The 18,553-nt window shown below is 38.4% G+C and overlaps 1 protein-coding gene across 3 annotated transcripts in view; it reads right to left on the reverse strand.

The window, feature by feature from the left end:
- The window catches only part of LOC117234911 (octopamine receptor beta-3R-like), a 96,695-nt gene that overhangs the window by 35,178 nt on the left and 42,964 nt on the right, over positions 1-18,553 (reverse strand). Inside the window, exon 1 of one of the 3 annotated variants that reach the window (XM_033496495.1) lies at positions 12,419-12,571. The exons of the other annotated variants lie outside the window; for them this stretch is intronic. The gene's annotated coding sequence lies outside the window, so the exon portion shown is untranslated. Of the gene's footprint in view, positions 1-12,418; positions 12,572-18,553 lie in introns of those variants that run through there. 3 annotated transcript variants of the gene reach the window in all.

Consider the following 18,553-nt stretch of genomic DNA (forward strand, 5'->3'; position numbering starts at 1 on the left):
ATTGTAGCTACTTGAATTGTATATAATGTATATAATGTAACGATTGTATATACAAGTATTAGCCTCTTAGTTGTGTTTTATTTTGTTGGATCTCGTTGCGTTCTTTGTAGCAGATGGTCAAAAGTAAATGCTGAGTATAGTAAAGTGAAAGAACGTTATTTCACCTCTTCTGAATCGAGACACGAGAATCTGATAGGAAGGTAATTCATACTTTCTTTACGACGACGTGCAATACCAAAACACAATGTGGGAAACGTATTCGTGTGCAGCTCGCCAGATTCCACGAATAGCAGAATAAACGAATAGACGAATAAACGAAGGAAATAAGCGTAGAGTTGATTTTTCGATGAAGATACGTGGAAGGAATCGCGCGAATGCTGCTTCGTGTCGTTACCGATTCGGCAGTATTGGTCAAATTCGTTGTCGAATCGAAAAGACCAAGAAGGTGTTTATGTAAAATTGCCACATCGACGAATCGCGACTAATCGAGTCATTCGAAATGCAGAATTAACGACTTCGAAGTAGCTAAATAATATTTGAACTTGAAAGTAACAAGAAGAAAAAAGGAAATCCGGACGAGGAGAATTAAGAAAATAGAAAATTAAACGGCTGAACGTTCGCTGTCTTTCAGGTAATTAAAAGCTATGCGACGCTTTCAACTACTGCTACATTTACATCTGCTTTTCAAGCGTACGCTTTTTATTTAGCTGGCTCAACGAGGCAGAGAAACGAGGCGCTCGTTACTTGGAATCTATGTAGTTGTTATTAACGTTTCATCAAGCAACCGATCGTTACGTTAAGATGTACCCCATCAACGATTCCACCCTCACGTTCGTGGAATCAGCTCGGTTTATATTCATGATCGTGGCTATAATTTAAAGGCCACTGGCTGCCGCCACCACCCAAGGTTCAACGTTCCTATCTCGTTCCTTTTTCGCTTCTCTTCGAACCTATTAACTGAGAAAGACGGGTTAACTCCCCGGTTAAATTACGATGAAATGCGGAGTCTTTGCTGCTTAATGTATAGTTACATTCACTTGTAATTCGCCACTGGATAAATTTTCGGAATATCGTATATTGCGAGAATGATAAGATTTTGCCGATTGGAACAGAGTACAGTGTAAATTTCATATCCTTGCTACGATCTTTTCGCATCTTGGTAAGCTATGTAGGGTATACGATACATGGTCGTGAGATATTTTCCACCTATTCTGCCTATTCTACCTATTCTATCTATTCTACCTATTCTACCTATTCTACCTATTCTACCTATTCTATCTATTCTACCTATTCTACTGTGTAGGTTCAAACGCTCAAGTGTGAACGTGCATTTATGATCTTTGATTTTCAGCCTCTATTTGGGATAAAAATCAGTGATAGACAATGAAGATAAAGTGAAAAAAATGGGATTTCAAATATTTGAAATAAAGTAAAAGAAGGTTAAATTGAAAGTACTGAAAGAAAAGTTGAACAACTGTACTTTTAATCTAAAAATGAAGTTGAAATAATGAGTGAAAATAGACAGACGGCGGAAATTGGCTTTGAAAGTAAAATAAAAAGGTAAAAGAAAAGTGAAGTATGTACGTATATATAGCGTGGGAAAAGAATAAAGGAAGAATAGGAATGAGAGAAACATATTACACGAGCTAAACGGAACAAGATATACGAAATATAGGGAAAGCAATATACATATCGCGGAACGAAAACACTAAACAGAGTGAAATAAATACGGAATAAGTATAGAGCAGGGAGCAGGGGTATACGGAATAAGTATAAAGCAAAGCTACACAGCTGAGCTTGAAAAAGCTACGCAATAAATATGTAGAGCGAAGGTAAAAGGGGCAATATTGCGCGTGAGCTGAGCAAAAGATGCGAAATATAAGAAGGAAGATTTATTTTCTACGTTATAGATTTATTTTATACGTTAATAGAACGAGTTGGCCGAACGAGTTGTAATCGATGCTAATACGATCAAACAACCAAGTGGAAAGTGAAAAGTGGACTTGGTGCGTTCGAAGGAATTCCTTTGACGTTCATCGAAGATCGATCGCTTGCCCCCTAAGCTTGGACAAAACTCGAACGATCCTCGTGAGTCTGACTTGCGGCGGCTGATGAGCGCAATTCCATTGAAATCACGAACTGTCTGTTCAACATTGTCACGAGTCTACATTACCGAATATCGTTAACACATGTTGCGAGGACAAGGGCGAAAGCAAGATGACAAATGTATGGAATAGATCGGAATAATAGATTGGAATGAATCTCTCTTCGCTTCCTCTCTCTATTCCAGTATATTTTACTACTACTACATTTTAAAGTGAAATTTACAGTGTCGCTAATGACAATCGATATTGAGTAGCGTTACGGAGTAACGTTGAAACGAATTAGAAAACAAACATGCATTATGCTATATATGTATTGAAATTGTAGATCGTAGATTTTCGTCAGGTTTTCTACTTCATTTTCAGTATCAAATTTCTGTAGTTATATAAACGTGCTACTATATATAAAATGATACCATATATAAATGATACTATATATAAATGATACTATATATAAATGAATGACAGAAAATTAAATTGGATTTAATTAATCAGTACGCGAACGTTATAACAAAGCCAGTAAGCGTGACAATACCTTTGGTAGCCGCTATAGGTATAAATAGGGATTAACATCGTCTCAGGGACATCGGTTTGCGTAAGACACACTTTCCTCGATGCGGACAGATGCGCGACAAGGCTAGGATCACGCGACACGTGTTAAACTACGCTTGAAAATTTCTATACATCTTTTCCATTGTGCCCACTCCATTTTCCATTTTTTTCTTTCAATTCCATCGTGCGGTGATTTTTTCTGTTTTCAAAGAAACGGCCCTCCGTTTTCACGTAAAAAGGACATTGCAATGTTGTCTGAGAATTTGTTAACCTTGTTCCGTTATATAAAGCGTAATCATTTAGCAGAATCTTGCAAAGAAGCTCCTTCTTTTATCGATATTGATGATCGATATTGATTATCGTTTTAAACGTATCGTATGCTAATTAGGATTGGAAACGGAAATGTTATTATCTTCGTTAATCAATTATTTTATCGATGTTTTTTATGCACGTTTCTATGACCACAGCTAGAGAAACAGAACCCCTCGAGAGATTCGATTTTCACGCTTTGAATATTACAACAAGCATTTTACTGTAGACATTTCCGATATTTCCGACATTTCAGGCATTTCAGACATTTTGCACGCTCGTGTATAACATACATTGCGTGCATTCTGTACACCTTTCCATATCTAGCACTCTTAATAACTGCATAGCGATACTGCAATTCCGTTACTTTATTGTACAGATAGAATTGTTCCAACAAATTAATTTGATTCTTGATTGATGATTGAATAATAGGTTCACAATGATCCTGAATTCAGATTATTTTCATCGTACTAATACTAAACGTACAATACTGACAAACCAAATCGCATAACCACCGCGTCTCTTGTTGGCCAGCGGAAAGTAGCGAAGCCTAGTTTAATCTACTCGATTAACCGGCGATAAGTTGATCGGCAACTTATCGATTTAGGGCTTGAGTCAGCAACCAGTTTAAAACACGATCGAAACCGGCGAAACGAGACCGTGATGAGATTGCAACTGGCACGGAGGATGAGTGGCGCGAATGCGTGGTCGAATAAAGTTCAAGTAAACAATCCACATTTGCTGAATCGCTTGTTCCAGAACTCGGTGAGCCGGGAGAAGAGCCGTAAAATGTTGGTTCGCTTCGACGACAGATCACGCAGCTTGGATGAGGCTAACTTAAAAGGGGAAAGGGAAAAGCGGAAAACGAAGAAAGTAGGAGGGAAAAAAATTCCGGGATATGCTGGAAACGCGTGGCCAAAAATGTGTTGATCATCGCGATAGCGATGTGTTCCGTTACCATTACCGTAATGAATTTCGAAGATCGTGTCTTTTGGCTTTATCTTTTAGTTTTAGCGATTTAAAAGTCTTTCGAACTGTAGAAGAATTGTAGGAGTTTGACGATATCAAAGCGCGACGATCTGAAACGTCAATGAAAGTCAACTTCACTGTGAAACGCGGAGCATTGCATACAAACGATGAAGATGGAACGAACGAACGAAGCGAATAGTTGCTGTCATTCGACGTTAATAAATCAATTTTCGCCTGTTCTCATCAGTCAATGAAACTCGAGTGTCGCGTCGATGCTTGACGAAGCTTGTGAATACGAAGAGAACTTTTATCATCAGGCATGATGAACGCAATGCTAGTATCAAACGCATTATTCAATAAGATTAGATCACTGATTATGAAAGAGTGGACATGTAGAATATGTAGGAGTAATTTCTATTTTTCGAATTTAAGGCAACATTTTCGATATATCTGTTTTAATGACGTGGAAATAAATCGCAGAGAAAATTCTGTTCTTATCTAACGACGATTGGCAATCCCGTACTCGAAGTAGACAGACAATAATTGAACGCTTGATTGACCAATCTGATTTAGATTGGAAATAATGAAAACATTACATCTTCGTATAAAATGCGAACTTAGATACGCTTATCATGCTTTCGGAAAAGCGATGACGGTTGAAATCAGAAATTTCGTGACGCTTTTCAAATACATCAAAAAAGAGAGAAAAAAGAAAGAACGATTACGCGATAGACAGCAAAGATATTTCAAGTATCGAGCCACAAATCAACACGATATACGTATGTATAATATAATATAAGCTAAATGCAGGAGCAAAATTTCTACCGGCGTGTCTTCGGTCAAAGTGAAATACGCGAGCGATTAATTCAGTGCAGACGGATAATTACCTGATGGAACGTGTCGTCCTATCGGGAGCCAAGTATCGAGCGATCAGACGAGCAAATGTCGACCAGATGATTCGCAAACAGCACTTGCAGAATAGACTCATCCGTCGTTTCAATTTCTTCGTTTCGATATAGAATGCAGCGAATACTATCGCCAGCCATTGTATTATCTTTGTTTGTTGTCTATTTTACTCTCACCCCTTTTACGCAGACGTTTCTCAACGTCTCACTTTCCAAAAGCCAATAAAACGTGCTTGCAATTTCCAATTTCCAATATGCACGTCCTATCTTTACTGATTTCCACCTCTTTCCTCTCTTGTATTATTTTGACCGGTGCAAGATGGAAAAAGGAAAACTATTCCGTTCAAGATGAAATTTTCGACTTCAGGAGGATTCGCTGTAAAAATGTGCAAGAATTGCGTTAGCAAAATATCGGGTAATTAAGCTATAAACGTGTATTTGCTTTTTATGAAACTGATCCTAATTTTAGTGGGTCGCGTCTTCTTTACAAAAACACGAGACAACCGTTTCAATGAAAATCTCTATTGTCAACCATCTTCGGTCTTATGCCTTACCGAATGTGAAATTACACTCCATTTACTTCTAGTACAGAAGGTTTATTACTCTTCTTCTATCGAAAATCGATTTGATAGGAATACGACATAAGATTGGCCTTTTCGACAAAGCTTATTGGTTATTGCGCCGACCGCAACGTAGCAACAATGTTTTCGAATAACCGAAATAAGTCTTTAATAAGTTGCATTATCATTTTTCGATAATGCCGAAATACTTGAACTGCTCGATGCTTAAAGGGGTTTAAGCAGGACCCAGCTACGAGAAAATATTGAACGCAACTCGAACCACAAACGCTTATGAAATACCGAAAGAAGATTTATTCCCACACAGTCTGCATACTCCGTTCGATCCTGGAAAACGCGAACGTTCAGAATTGTTCGTTTTGTGGTATTAATATAATAAGTTGTTATTAACATAATAAGAAATAATAAGTTCTCCTGTTCGTTGTTCAGCTTGGTAAACGCACAACGCGAAGCAACAAAACGCATTCGACGGCCTCTTCTTAAAAATCACTTATCGTGCAGGTGAAAAGTTTCGTGAAATTCCCATTAAGTTGCTTCGAAGGGAGAAAAATTGGAGGGACCGGCGATCGTGCATTCGCTTCGTACGACGTAGGAACGAGTAACGCGTTCGAGGGATTGGAAGAGCGACCTTCGGGTGAAAAAGGCACACGGTGACTTGGCAAAAAGAGAAAATAATAGCGACGGTAGAGCAAGTTCAAGAGGGCTGGATCTACATACTGCAATATTCATAGAGACGACACGGTGGCCGCGATTGGATGTCGACAGACGTTTGCGTATGCAAATCGCTCGCGACGATAAGGCTGAATCGGGCCGGATAACCGTAGAATACGACGCGACGTGCAACCGCCGCAAAATCCGCGTATTTCCGTCTGTTTGATCGATTTTCATCGACATTCTTCTTGATTTCGGCTTCTTTGTGATTTTCCACGCTAAGCTTTATCCATACAAGTATAATGTTTTTGGAACGTATGATATCACATTAACTTATTTATTTCGTTCTTTCTCGTGTTGTTTTTATCCGCACGAGTGCTGTCCTCGTCGGCATTACTTTCTACGGTAACGGACGAAAGAAAGTTATTGGGACAAGTAGCAGGGTGGCGTGCGAAAATTGAAATACCTTGTGATCGAAAGCTTACGTGCCTCGAGGATTACGATTTCGAAAGCGCGGCAAACTGTTAGCTTTCGACATACGTATTAAGAAAAATATATTAGTACTGCTACGTTGCATCCTGTCTATACATAGGCGAATGAAAGAGATCTATGAGTTTTTATTTCATCAAAATAATCAAATAACCTCGAAATAATCTGTCATGAGTCATTTAAAAGAGAATGTAAATGATTTGAATCAGCAGGTATCCTTAAAAGCTGAAGAACAACAAACGATTCGTATAATTTGAATATTCAACGAAATGATAATACTTAAGTTGCAAACGTAGAAACATTTACGTAATCGTAAGAACGTGCATTCTTCGGAAGAGTGAACTCATGCCTTCTTAGAATAATGACTAATTGATTTTTCAGGCGAGTCGTGTAAACGTGAGGTGTGATTTTTTTACTTCTGCCTATATTAAAATGACATTTCACGTTACGAACAACTGAAAGAAAATATTCGTTTGCCTGCTAAAGACTTAACGTGGCCTGAAAGAAACCTGATATTTAAATAGCAACGAGTCCATTGTCGTTATTTCTTCAATAATGTTCTCCGCTTTAAGAAAGATTTTGTCGAATCGTTAATTTATACTCATAGTTGTAACTAATAATTTACGAAATAGTGGAGAAAACGCACTCCTCCTACTACATATCTTCCATTTATCGAAGAATTACTAAGAATTGGAAATTTGTTGGCTGATGGAAAAATCACGCGCAAATTAATTCAAAATAAAGTAAGAAGAACGCAGAATCTAAAAAATCGGCAAGATCGAGGTTCGTTGTCGTTATTACGCGAAGCACTATGAACGAGTTTTTCGTTTCGCCAAAGCTCGATTAAGCTTGCAGCGTTGTCGTTGAAATTAGCCTGCCCAATGTCCGGAGGCCTCCAAACGCAAGCACAAACTGCTCGTTCACTCAAACACGTTGTCCCATCGAAAGGCCCTTGCCCTTAACACGAACACCAATCTTAAAGACCTATAAAGCGCTGTTATTTGTCACGGTCGGTCCTCAATGTTCGGACCAAAACGGACGGCAATTTCCAAGCGGATAAACGAATCAGCAATTTCGAACGCGAACCAAGGATTTTAGTAGAATTTTACGTTATATATTGCGATCGTAATTTACCTATTACTAGGATCTGGGACTCCCCTTTGTACACTGATATTTTCCAAGTTGTTTTCGATACGTATGATCGGTGAATTATCGATGATCTACGGGGCGAAAGCAGTACGTGTACAGAGCGATTCCGAAATCATAGAACAACGAGCAAAGCGTCAATTGCATAGAACAACTGCAAGAAGAAATTTCTACATACATACATACCTACTACCTATGTGCTACGTGTTTACACAGCGTTTACGTAGCGTCTACGTAGGGTCTACGCAGCGTTTACGATAGCGTGCTAAGCCACAAATATTTGAAAAAGATTTATCATTGCGTGACACAATTCTTTTCGCAAGTGTATCCACGCACATTGTTTCTTCCTTCTCTTTTCTTATTAGAAGATTTATCGGAGCCTGACTAACGTTTGTTCGATTAATTATTCTAAGCAACTGCCTTGGTATCTATACGATATAAGTAAATTAAACAAAGAACAATTGTATCGTGCAATGAAAAATATTCAGGAAGGTGTAATGGATGATTACAACGTAGTATGAATCGATCGAAAGGAGAAAAAGTCATTTTCTAATACTTATCGGATACATATTTATGAGAAAAGGTTTGTACACGTTGTCTAGCAATAACGTGAATTACCTTGTACAGATCGTACCTTGAACGTATCATCCAGCGATCGTGAAACGCGTTTCGATAGCGGTATATTATTTACATTCTGAAGAAATTGGCTAGCAATGTCGCCGAACTGTGTATATATGTATATATGTATATATGATGTCGGGCTATAATTTCTAATAACACGACTTGTATCCGGAAGGCTCGAATTACAGCAACGATTTCCAAGGCGATTCCGGTGCGAGCGTTCGTAATGAAACGCACTCGCGGAACGAACGCCAGTCGGTTCACCAATAAAGAGGTTAACCATCGACCGACACGGATCTATTTTCTCGATAAAGCCTCTTACGTACGCGTGCCAGTCCTTGTCGTTCTGTCAATGAATTACGTACTTTCGCAATCGTATGCACACGTCCTTGCTCACGATCAAACGACGAACTTGCGGAAAAATAAAGAACGGTTTGCGTAATCGTGAAGCATGATGTATGTTTAAAACTGGGAAACCGAGCTCGTGTAACTCGTATGGAAGAAAGACGTTCGTTGGCATGTGAATACAGTATCTTGTGTTGGGCACGAAACGTGTATAGTGTACGCGTTTATCGATGGCTATTCGCACAAACATTGTATACCCATTTTTGATGAAATTTCATTTTTTATACGTAACAAGTAGTAGTTGACTGTGTCTGTGTATGCTGCATAAAAAGAACATTTCTACTTGTTTCATAAATTCATAAATTCTTCTGTCAATAATAATATTTTTCTTTATTGCGTGTACAATCAACGAATGTTGACGCGATGAAAGAAACTCTTGTAACGCGATTACTTACTATTTATTGCAACGAAAACTGCAAGTAAGAAAGGCGAACTCGCTTTGACAATCGGGTGTTTAAGCGTTTCAGGGAAAAACTTCGAGTCTGTTTACATTCTCTTTGTGGAAAATAAAATATTCTCGGTACATACTATTTTAGTAATAAGACATTATATTCCTGTTCACGTCGTAATATTATGTTACATAACGTGGGTTTATCTGAAAATATTCATCTTCGCGCTGAATAGAAAATTATAAAGGGTACATTTAAATAAATTCCTTCGTTTCTCGGTGAAACAGTAGCAGTAACAGTCACAGTCATTGTTTGTATGAAACTCGTGTGACGGGGAGTTTGCAATCTTACATAGACAAAAGATACGAGACACGTCCTTTTGACGCCACGAAATATTGCATTCGGTTGTCCTCTGTCCTTCCTTATAACGTTATAACGTTTATTGGACTTTCCGTCTGCCTGGATTCCCGGATATAACGCGTCACAACTTCCGCGTTTGCATACGTCTTGTCTTTCGCGTAACGCGTGAAATGAACTCGTCTCTCGAATGAAACGCACGAAATCCTATCAAATGCCACGAAATGCCACGAAATGCTACGAAATGCTACGAAATGCTACGAAATCCTATCAAATGCCACGAAATGCTACGAAATGCTACGAAATGCCACGAAATGCCGCGAAATGCCACGAAATGCCGCGAAATGCCGCGAAATGCCGCGAAATGCCGCGAAATGCCGCGAAATGCCGCGAAATGCCGCGAAATGCCGCGAAATGCCGCGAAATGCCGCGAAATGCCGCGAAATGCCGCGAAATGCCGCGAAATGCCACGAAATGCTACGAAATGCCACGAAATGCTACGAAATGCCACGAAATGCTACGAAATGCCACGAAATGCTACGAAATGCCACGAAATGCCACGAAATGCCACGAAATGCTACGAAATGCCACGAAATGCTACGAAATGCCACGAAATGCTACAAAGTGCTACGAAATGCTGCAAAGTGCTACGAAATGCTACAAAGTGCTACGAAATGTTTATGTTTCTCTCGTAAACGTAGTAAAACTGGAACGACCTCTCCCGAGTCGCATTAAAATCTATTTTTTGTTTGCATTTCGGCAACGGTAAAACATTTCCGTTACACAAATAATAAATTCTTGTATATTTTTCATCGATAATGTCAGAAATTAAAGAAACTTGCTTCTTTTAACGCGTCTGTAGATTTTTAACCTTAGAGTTTTGAACGCGTTCATTTTTCCTGAATGAAAAACTTCAACGCGAACGTTATTTTAATGGACAAATAGTATCCCGTGTACATCATCGTTGTAAGATACGTGGACACTCGTTTAATAGAATGTCATATAGATACGAAATTCCAAACGAAGATGACAATAAAACGAAGATATAACGTATTTGTTGATTTTCCGACTTATTTTATGTCACTTGGTGGCAAAGAGGAAGCATCTTAATACGAAACGCTTGAAGAAGGCAATGTATAACGTTTTGTAAGCTGCGAGTAATGTCAATTTAACTGTTATGTTAGCTTGACTTAATTAACATCGGCCCCCGTAATTCTAACACTTTTTGCTCGATCCGACTAATACTTTAATGTTCAAATACGTAAACGTTGAAGAGGCTGACGATAACGTATATTGATTGACTGCTGAAACGTAAGGATAATTACTCTCTTATGTGTAAAAGACGGTAAACGTGTCGTGTTTATCGTGTTCCTGACCGATGGCCTCCAAATAGGAAACTCCGACTTTATCTTTTATTAAAATTGTCCTAGAATACGGCGACGCGATAACATTTCCTTCTAAAATATTAATATGTAATTTAAAAGTTGACATTTGTAAGTGTCAAACGTTATGAAAGAATTTTCTTATTTAAGAAATTCGTTATCCTCGACTCGTCTGATTGTCACACTCTGTTTAAGACGATGCAGCATAGATAGAAAGACTACTATCAATTAATTCTAGCAATAATATTTCAAACTGGTTGACACTTGCACGAACCGTGTATTTAATTTTCATATATCATAGATTTGAAGTTTCAAGTAAACTATTTAAATTTCGCACGACGTAAGATGATGCCGAGTCTTTCTTTTGATCGTTTTAATCATTACACTCATCATTATATCGTTATTATACCGCTAATTCATATATATTAATAGCATGTGTAATACTATTGTAGTAGCATTCGTGTTGATAAAAGTGGAGGAAAATATTTGCACACGTACGAACAGCAACGTTAATTTATATTTAGTGATTTCAGAAAAAAGTGGCACTGGCGTGTCAATGAAGCATTGGAAATTAAAATGTATTGCATTTTCTAAAATATTGATGAAAATATCAAATTTATGCAGAATAACCTTGTTGCAAGTAAATAGTAGTAAAAAATTAAAAATTCAGAATCTTGTCTTTTTTTTTCATTGGCCACGATAGTAAATTTAGACAATGAGAGAAAAAAGTCGTTCAAGTATTACGGAATGGTTTATTTATATTCCAGAAAACGTGCTTCTAATTTTACAGACAGATAATGAACGAGTTCTCTTCTGTTTGTATATAATGATTTTGGGAAAGCGAACACCAATCAACTGACGAACTGACCAATGAATAGTAGAATTTTAATAAAAGTGACGATGCAATTTTAAAATGTCGCGCTATTCATATATACGTGATAGAGGAAGAGTACGTATCTCTTCCCTTTCCTTCTTTCTCTTACGGAGTAAATGTGAACGAGAGAGAAAGAATCATGATCCGTATTTATAATGAATAAAAAAGAAAAGTTTTAAAAGCTCATTTATATTTAATTTGGAAATATGCCATAAATATTATCTATTCGATGAATCAGACATTATTAATGATCCACGATTTGATCCATAATTTTATGAAAGAGGAAGAGAGAGAGAGAGAGAGGGAGAGAGAGATAGAATCTTGTAAACTAAAATAAAAGCGGGGTAAATGTCACCTCCTGTGATCAACATACACACGTATGAATTGGAGATGTAAACTAAAGTTGCGCGATATAGCAACGTGGGAAAGATTTCTAAATAAAGGAACGGGTTACAGCAATAGTCGTTGACAAATATATGATATAGTTGATTCACGAGAATTTAGAAATAACGAGTAACTTAACGAGATCGCATTTCAAGCGATTTTGGATATTTATCTGACAATGAGACGTCCCAGACGAATTTTCGAAGCAAAGTGTTCCGACACGAATCGATGTCGTTGAAAGAAAAGTAAAGAAGCTAGAAGCAACGTGAAATCCGCGTCGGTGAAAATATTTCCAGAGCTTTTACCGCTTCGTCCACTTTTCGTAAATTCTTCGTTACTTCGATAACTTGGTTTCTTCGTGAAAAATTCTCCCCTCGAAAGAGGGGGTTTTCTTCCACTTGCGATAAAATTCCACCTTCGAATTACGACGAATCAAAATAATACGAATCAAAAATACGATCATTAAAAAACCATTGTCCCAGTTTTTAAAAGCATAAATTTTACAATCCTCGCTGTACTGGCAATTTACATATATCGAGTTTAACACTAGAAAACTGCAACCACAACAGAGATCATATATTCATTTTGATCGCAGGATTCCGCGCTGAAACATTTTCGATAATCCCATTTTATCGATAGAAATTGATCGATTAAATCTTTCTAAGAAGATTCGCGCGACTCTTTCGAGTATATCTTGTTCTTATTTCAATAAAATTGTTGTACTTGCATAGACGACGATGCGTAGCACGAGCCAGGAAAGCCAAGTTGATTCGTTCTTAAAAATCGTCCGCAATTATTCCGAGCAACGTGCCAAAGAACAGGAAAATGTTGGGCTTTCTAAAAATATTTTCAAGACTCCGGATTCTTAGGTGATTATAATTATTTCGCTCGATGTAGAGAAAAGTGAAATTCAACGTTTATTAAATCTCCCTTTATACTATATATAACTGTTCACCAAAAATTCACGCTTCAAATTACCAGTGAGGGGGCAGATCATTTCGAGATTGTGTCAAAACGCCACAACGAAGCGTAAACTGAAAATACACGATTCTTCGTCGTATCGGAACGAACCAACTTGTGTTCTCGGCACAACCGCATTTCACAAAATATTCACAAAATAACGCACAAAATATTCAGCTGTATTTTATAAGGCCGCGTGTCGACAGCGAGACCGTGAGAGATCGAGGTTCCACGCGACTTTAACCGGCAAAGTAGCAGCACGAAGCGTTCATGTTGCACGGGCGACGCCGGTAGACTGAGCGTCGCGACGTGCCGCGGCGCCGGGCCTCTCCCCCTCGCGCTCGCGACGTCTCAGTCTTCCTCTCTCTCTCTCTCTCTCTCTCTCTCTCTATCTCTATCTCGTGTGGTACCACTCTCTTTCTCCGAGTCCCTCTTTTTCCAACTGCCACGCAATGACTTGTCAACGATATTCATCTATCAGCGCTGTTATAAACTTCTTTTAAGCTCTCATTTCTTTAGAAATTTCTGCTTCTCTTTTTAGCCTTAAATATTGTAAAATGTCAATAAAATGTAACGCAATAACTTATTCACTTTCGCCTTTGTTAAGGAAAAAGAAACAAACAGAAAGAACAAAGATTATATATATATATATGTAATACATTATTACAAAAATTATATATACCGTGTATTAGCATCGTTCCGCTTCCTCTACGTAAACGCAAATAATGGTCTGTCGTTTCCTTGGCATTGATCCAAAAAAAGACCCAATTAAATTTATTCCAAAATTTTTGTCAGATAAATGTTTCGGTCTTTCAAATTCTTTTTAGAAATACATCGATATGATTGTACGTATGTACGTATTTGTAAAAAGGAGGTGGATATTAAATAACAGTAATCGGAAATAATTCCTGTGAATGAAATAAGACGAAACGCGATATACTTTAAATCACATACAATCACATGTACGTATATTCGATAGGCGAAAGAAAATAAACGAATGTCGTCAAATAAGCCAATATGCTGCAAATTATATCGTGTTTCGTGTTGTTCCAATCAGATAGAGGAATCAGAATTACATCGGTAATAGTTTTTTTCATTTATTCGATAAAGTTTGAAAGTAAAAAAGTTCCGTCGCTGCGTCAAACATATTCTAACCGACGTGTTTCCTTCCGTTAAGCCGACTGCCGGACCTCTTTCTCTTTCGCTCGCGCTATCTTCAAGTTCGGCAAAATAGCCTGTCGTATCTGTTACATATATACGAGTGGAATCCTGTACAGCAGACGAGACTCGATTTTCAATCAATTACGAAGGAAATATATACCGTGTCTCGTAATTATATTGTAAAAGTGCGCTGGTACGGTTTTCGTTTACACAGCATCCCTCGTATTTCGCTGTAAGAAAACGAAATAAAGGGAGGAAAGGTTAAAAAGAAGAGCCAAGCTATCGGCCTATTTCACGGCTGTCAGTCGCAGCGACACTTATCGAACAAATTGTCCCGTCACTGGCATCGTTGCGACGGAATTGAGAGACGGTAGTTGGTCTGCTTGGTTCACCGTTTGTCCGGGTATTGCTCCCTTTCGTTCCACGAGAGCGTGGCACACGTTGGTTGTTGTCGTTTCATGTCCACGTCGATTTAATTTAATTAACCTTGTTTTAACCCGATATAATAATAACATCTTGGTACGAAGTAGTTTGGTCGAAGTTGAAGTTTTGTCGAGAATCGTTGGACAATTGCCCTCTATTTTATGCTTGATGAGTTTGTGGCAGGGTCACGGTTTGTAGAGAAGAATGTCTATTTGCATACAGTCATCGGGTGTCATAAACCACCAGCTTAGCGCACAGTTTTCCCTCGTTTACTCTTGCTGCTACGGTCGGCTTCTTGTGGCCGTGTCTAGCTATAGGGTACGTCTATGCTTTATCTGGAGATATCTTTGATGTCTGTCGCCACATAACACTTAACAGCGAAATCGAACAATTACATTTCACTAAAATGATTGTGAACATCGCGCATTCGCTGCTTTATTTTTCTCACCGACAGCAGATTTATATAATTAACGTATTTCATACGAATACGAAAAATATGGTAATTATGAATAGTTGCGCGAAAAAGATGCGTAATTCAGACGTTTATTATCGATTTAAAAAATATAATGATATTATGATATTTTGAACGCGCAACATCTAAATTTAAATATAGCTGTAATAGGATTCTTTTTAACGAAATAATTTTCAAACACAAAGGGCTTTAAAATTAAAAGTAATAATGGAAAATTATTTTTAATTTCGACGCAACTTCGAGACATCGAGTTAAATGTTAAATAATTTTAATTAGGAGATGCTTGTTCGAGCTTCTTACGAATTCGTTACAACGAGCAATCTATCTTCTGTCGAGAGATGAAAGATAATTGCGTCTCTGGCTATACCAAAGACTTTGTTGGCGGAATCGATCGAATTCGGAAGCGGTAAAACAAGCTTGCTGCATTTTCCAGGATTTCTTGAATTTTCAATTCAATCATTTTTTCAATTCTGGACTGATACGATTTCGTTCTTCCCTTCTACGTGTAAAATATCGCGCGATACTTTGAAACGTTCGCGTAACAAATCGAGGGAAAATATTTAAGAATTAAAAATAAACTGTATAGAGTATGTGCATTCATCTACATGTTAGATTCTCTTTGATTTCATGTTTAGAAACTACGGCATAGTTGGAAATTCTGACAGAGAGCCACAGGCATAGATAGATACAAGCAATTTTAAAATGTATTACTGTTGAATAAAACAGCGTTCAAGTAGTATAACCCTATATGTTGGCGGACACGGTATCGACGATTTCGCAATATTCAATGGAAAAGCTTTCTAGATTGGTTTTCTACAGCGGAGAAGACTTTGGATAGACCGTATCCAAGTAGTAAATCACAGTTGGATCGATCAGCAGCGTCTTCTAAATGTATTAGCCACGAAGAGAACTTTGTTCAACGAACATAACTGGATATTAGGTCGGATAGCGAGTCCAAGCTGCTGTGTCTCTCAATCGAGAAGATAAAAAAAAAGTTTCGTAAACGTATTATCGGAAACGGGGAGTCTTTGCCAATTTGACGAATAATAATGCTTATAATCAAGTCTAGAAACTAACGTCTGCGGCTGTAATACTTTGTAGTTTTCACGCTGCGTACTTACAAACGCAACGTCCGCTAACATTTGATAAATAATAATACACTGTAGCCTTTCTTAGCGGGTTTCGGTACTCTGAAAATACGATTTCGATGCACATACGTACATACACATAACACGGCGGGGAATTGTGTAATACGGTCTCGATACAACGCGAAACGTGTTAACCGTGCTATAGGAGAGTGGTGGTGGGAGAGGTGGGGATTGTAAAATTCATCGTTAAAAGTGCTAGAACTGTATCAAAATGAAGAACTTGGCATTGAAATAAGACTATCAAATCTGCTTCTCTGATTATAAATAAGTTCTATACCTCCTTGAAATATAATAAAGTTATATTTTCTGTATTCAACGTTAAGAGATTTTCGACACGATTAACAGGTGAAACACCGAGTAATTGTATTTTGCACTGAATATGTGGTTTTCATACACGTGTATCATACACGTTTCATACACGTATTATATCATTAGGGACAGACGTTTCTCAAGTAGTATGACCTATCGTTTCAACGGTCACCCGACAATGGAACCTCATCGAGGATTTCTAGAAAATAGCAAATTTAAATTGTACATGCTACGAGTGTGAGGATTGGTTGTGATTTAGGAGCGAGCGAATGCTTGATTTATGCTTGAGCATGGGTAACATGTGAGAATCGATTCGGAGAATGTGGCAAGAATGTGTCTGTTACGCGTACGAGAGGTCTTTAAGATCGCAGTATGATCGAAAACTGAGAGAATGCTGTATAAATTCTTGAAGAATCGACGACGCGCAAAGATTACAAGCAGAGGAACGATAAGTGAAATTTCCTATTGTTTGAAGGAAAGCGGCGTGAAAATTCAGCAAGTTGTCGATCGATGCGACGATACCAAAATTGTCTTTCTATTTACAGCTAACTATTTTATTTGAACCTGACGGATCGTTTGTCTTTCCAATTTTGCCACGTTACGATCTTGCTGTTTAATTATAACGAAAAGATCGACGGGAATGTACATTTTCCTTCTGTGCTTTTCATATCGTATCTTAAACTCGCTTTTCTATACGAGACAAGAGACGCGATTCGATATTTTTCACCGGTGACCTTCGAATAACTCTGCGACGATAAAGAGAACTTTAATCGAGTGGTGTAACTCGATGGCACTCGTAACCAGCAGAAGGAAAGTTCAGTTTCCAGTCAAGTTGCCGATGCAAAAACGTTTCCCGTGTACCAAAGAAGAAAGAAACGTTACTTAAACGTGAAAATTCGATAGCGGAGCGGAGCGGACAGTGCAAAGTTGTAACTCACCGGGCTGGAATCAGCCGGCAAAAGAAAGTTGCGAACGCTCTCCTAGCTAGCGGAAGTTGGCTCAAGTAGTACAAGTTGCCTTGGGATCGTCGAATGCATCGGAAGTGTCGTAACTCTCGGCGGGATCAACCGGAAGGAAAAGTCTTGGAGATGCTCTGCTTGCACGAGCGGAAACTTTTTCCTAAGTAGCATAACCCGATTGCGTAACAGACCATACGTAAAGACTGCTACGAAGTTCAGAGAAGGAAGTTTTTAATTGCAACCATTGTTGGCGACGATACTTTCCTCGGTAACAACCTTCTCGCGACAGGGCAACTCTCTATCCCTCTTGTCGTTCTTTCGTTTTTTCGTTTCGTTCGAGTATAAATTGGAGAGTGAAATTGGAACCACTGACACTGTAGTTTTTGTTTCCTGCTCGGTTTCGTTAAGGCGAACGTTGCACTGAAAACGAAAAGATTGAAGAAAATAATACGACGATAAATCATATAAATAATGAAGATACGATAATCATATAAATAATGACGGTGTTTAATACGAATAAAATAGCTAATCAAAGCACGATTAAGCTATGTCTGTTTGCCAAATTTTCAGAAGCGAATGAAATCCTTTAAACACGCACACGCACGATCAACTTTGTTCCTCTTAGTTTTTGAAGAACTTGATTCTGCGAATCCGCGAATAGATCAGGGGAAAAATCTACGTAACTCTTGGAGAAAGAAGGAGAGTCTTTCGTCGTCCGGCCGAGGATAACGAGGCAAACGATCAACGCAGAGAGAGAGAGAGAGAGAGAGAGAGATTCGTCAGCGCAAATTAACGTCGCACGAACACGATACATCCGCGTTTAACGATTTCTTCTAGACAAAAGCGCGAAAGTGGAGCATGATTGGCGACCAGGGCGCGACCAGGGCGCGACCATGAGATAACGATGTCACTCTCGCAGGAACAATGAATGCGACAAGATTCGCGAAGGCATCCTTGATTAATGGCCACGATAACGCTGACAATGAGAACGATCGATTCGAATGGTTT

Source organism: Bombus vosnesenskii, unplaced genomic scaffold (assembly GCF_011952255.1).
Source record: "Bombus vosnesenskii isolate JDL3184/JDL3185 unplaced genomic scaffold, Bvos_JDL3184-5_v1.1 scf7180000013311, whole genome shotgun sequence".
NCBI lineage: Eukaryota > Metazoa > Arthropoda > Insecta > Hymenoptera > Apidae > Bombus > Bombus vosnesenskii.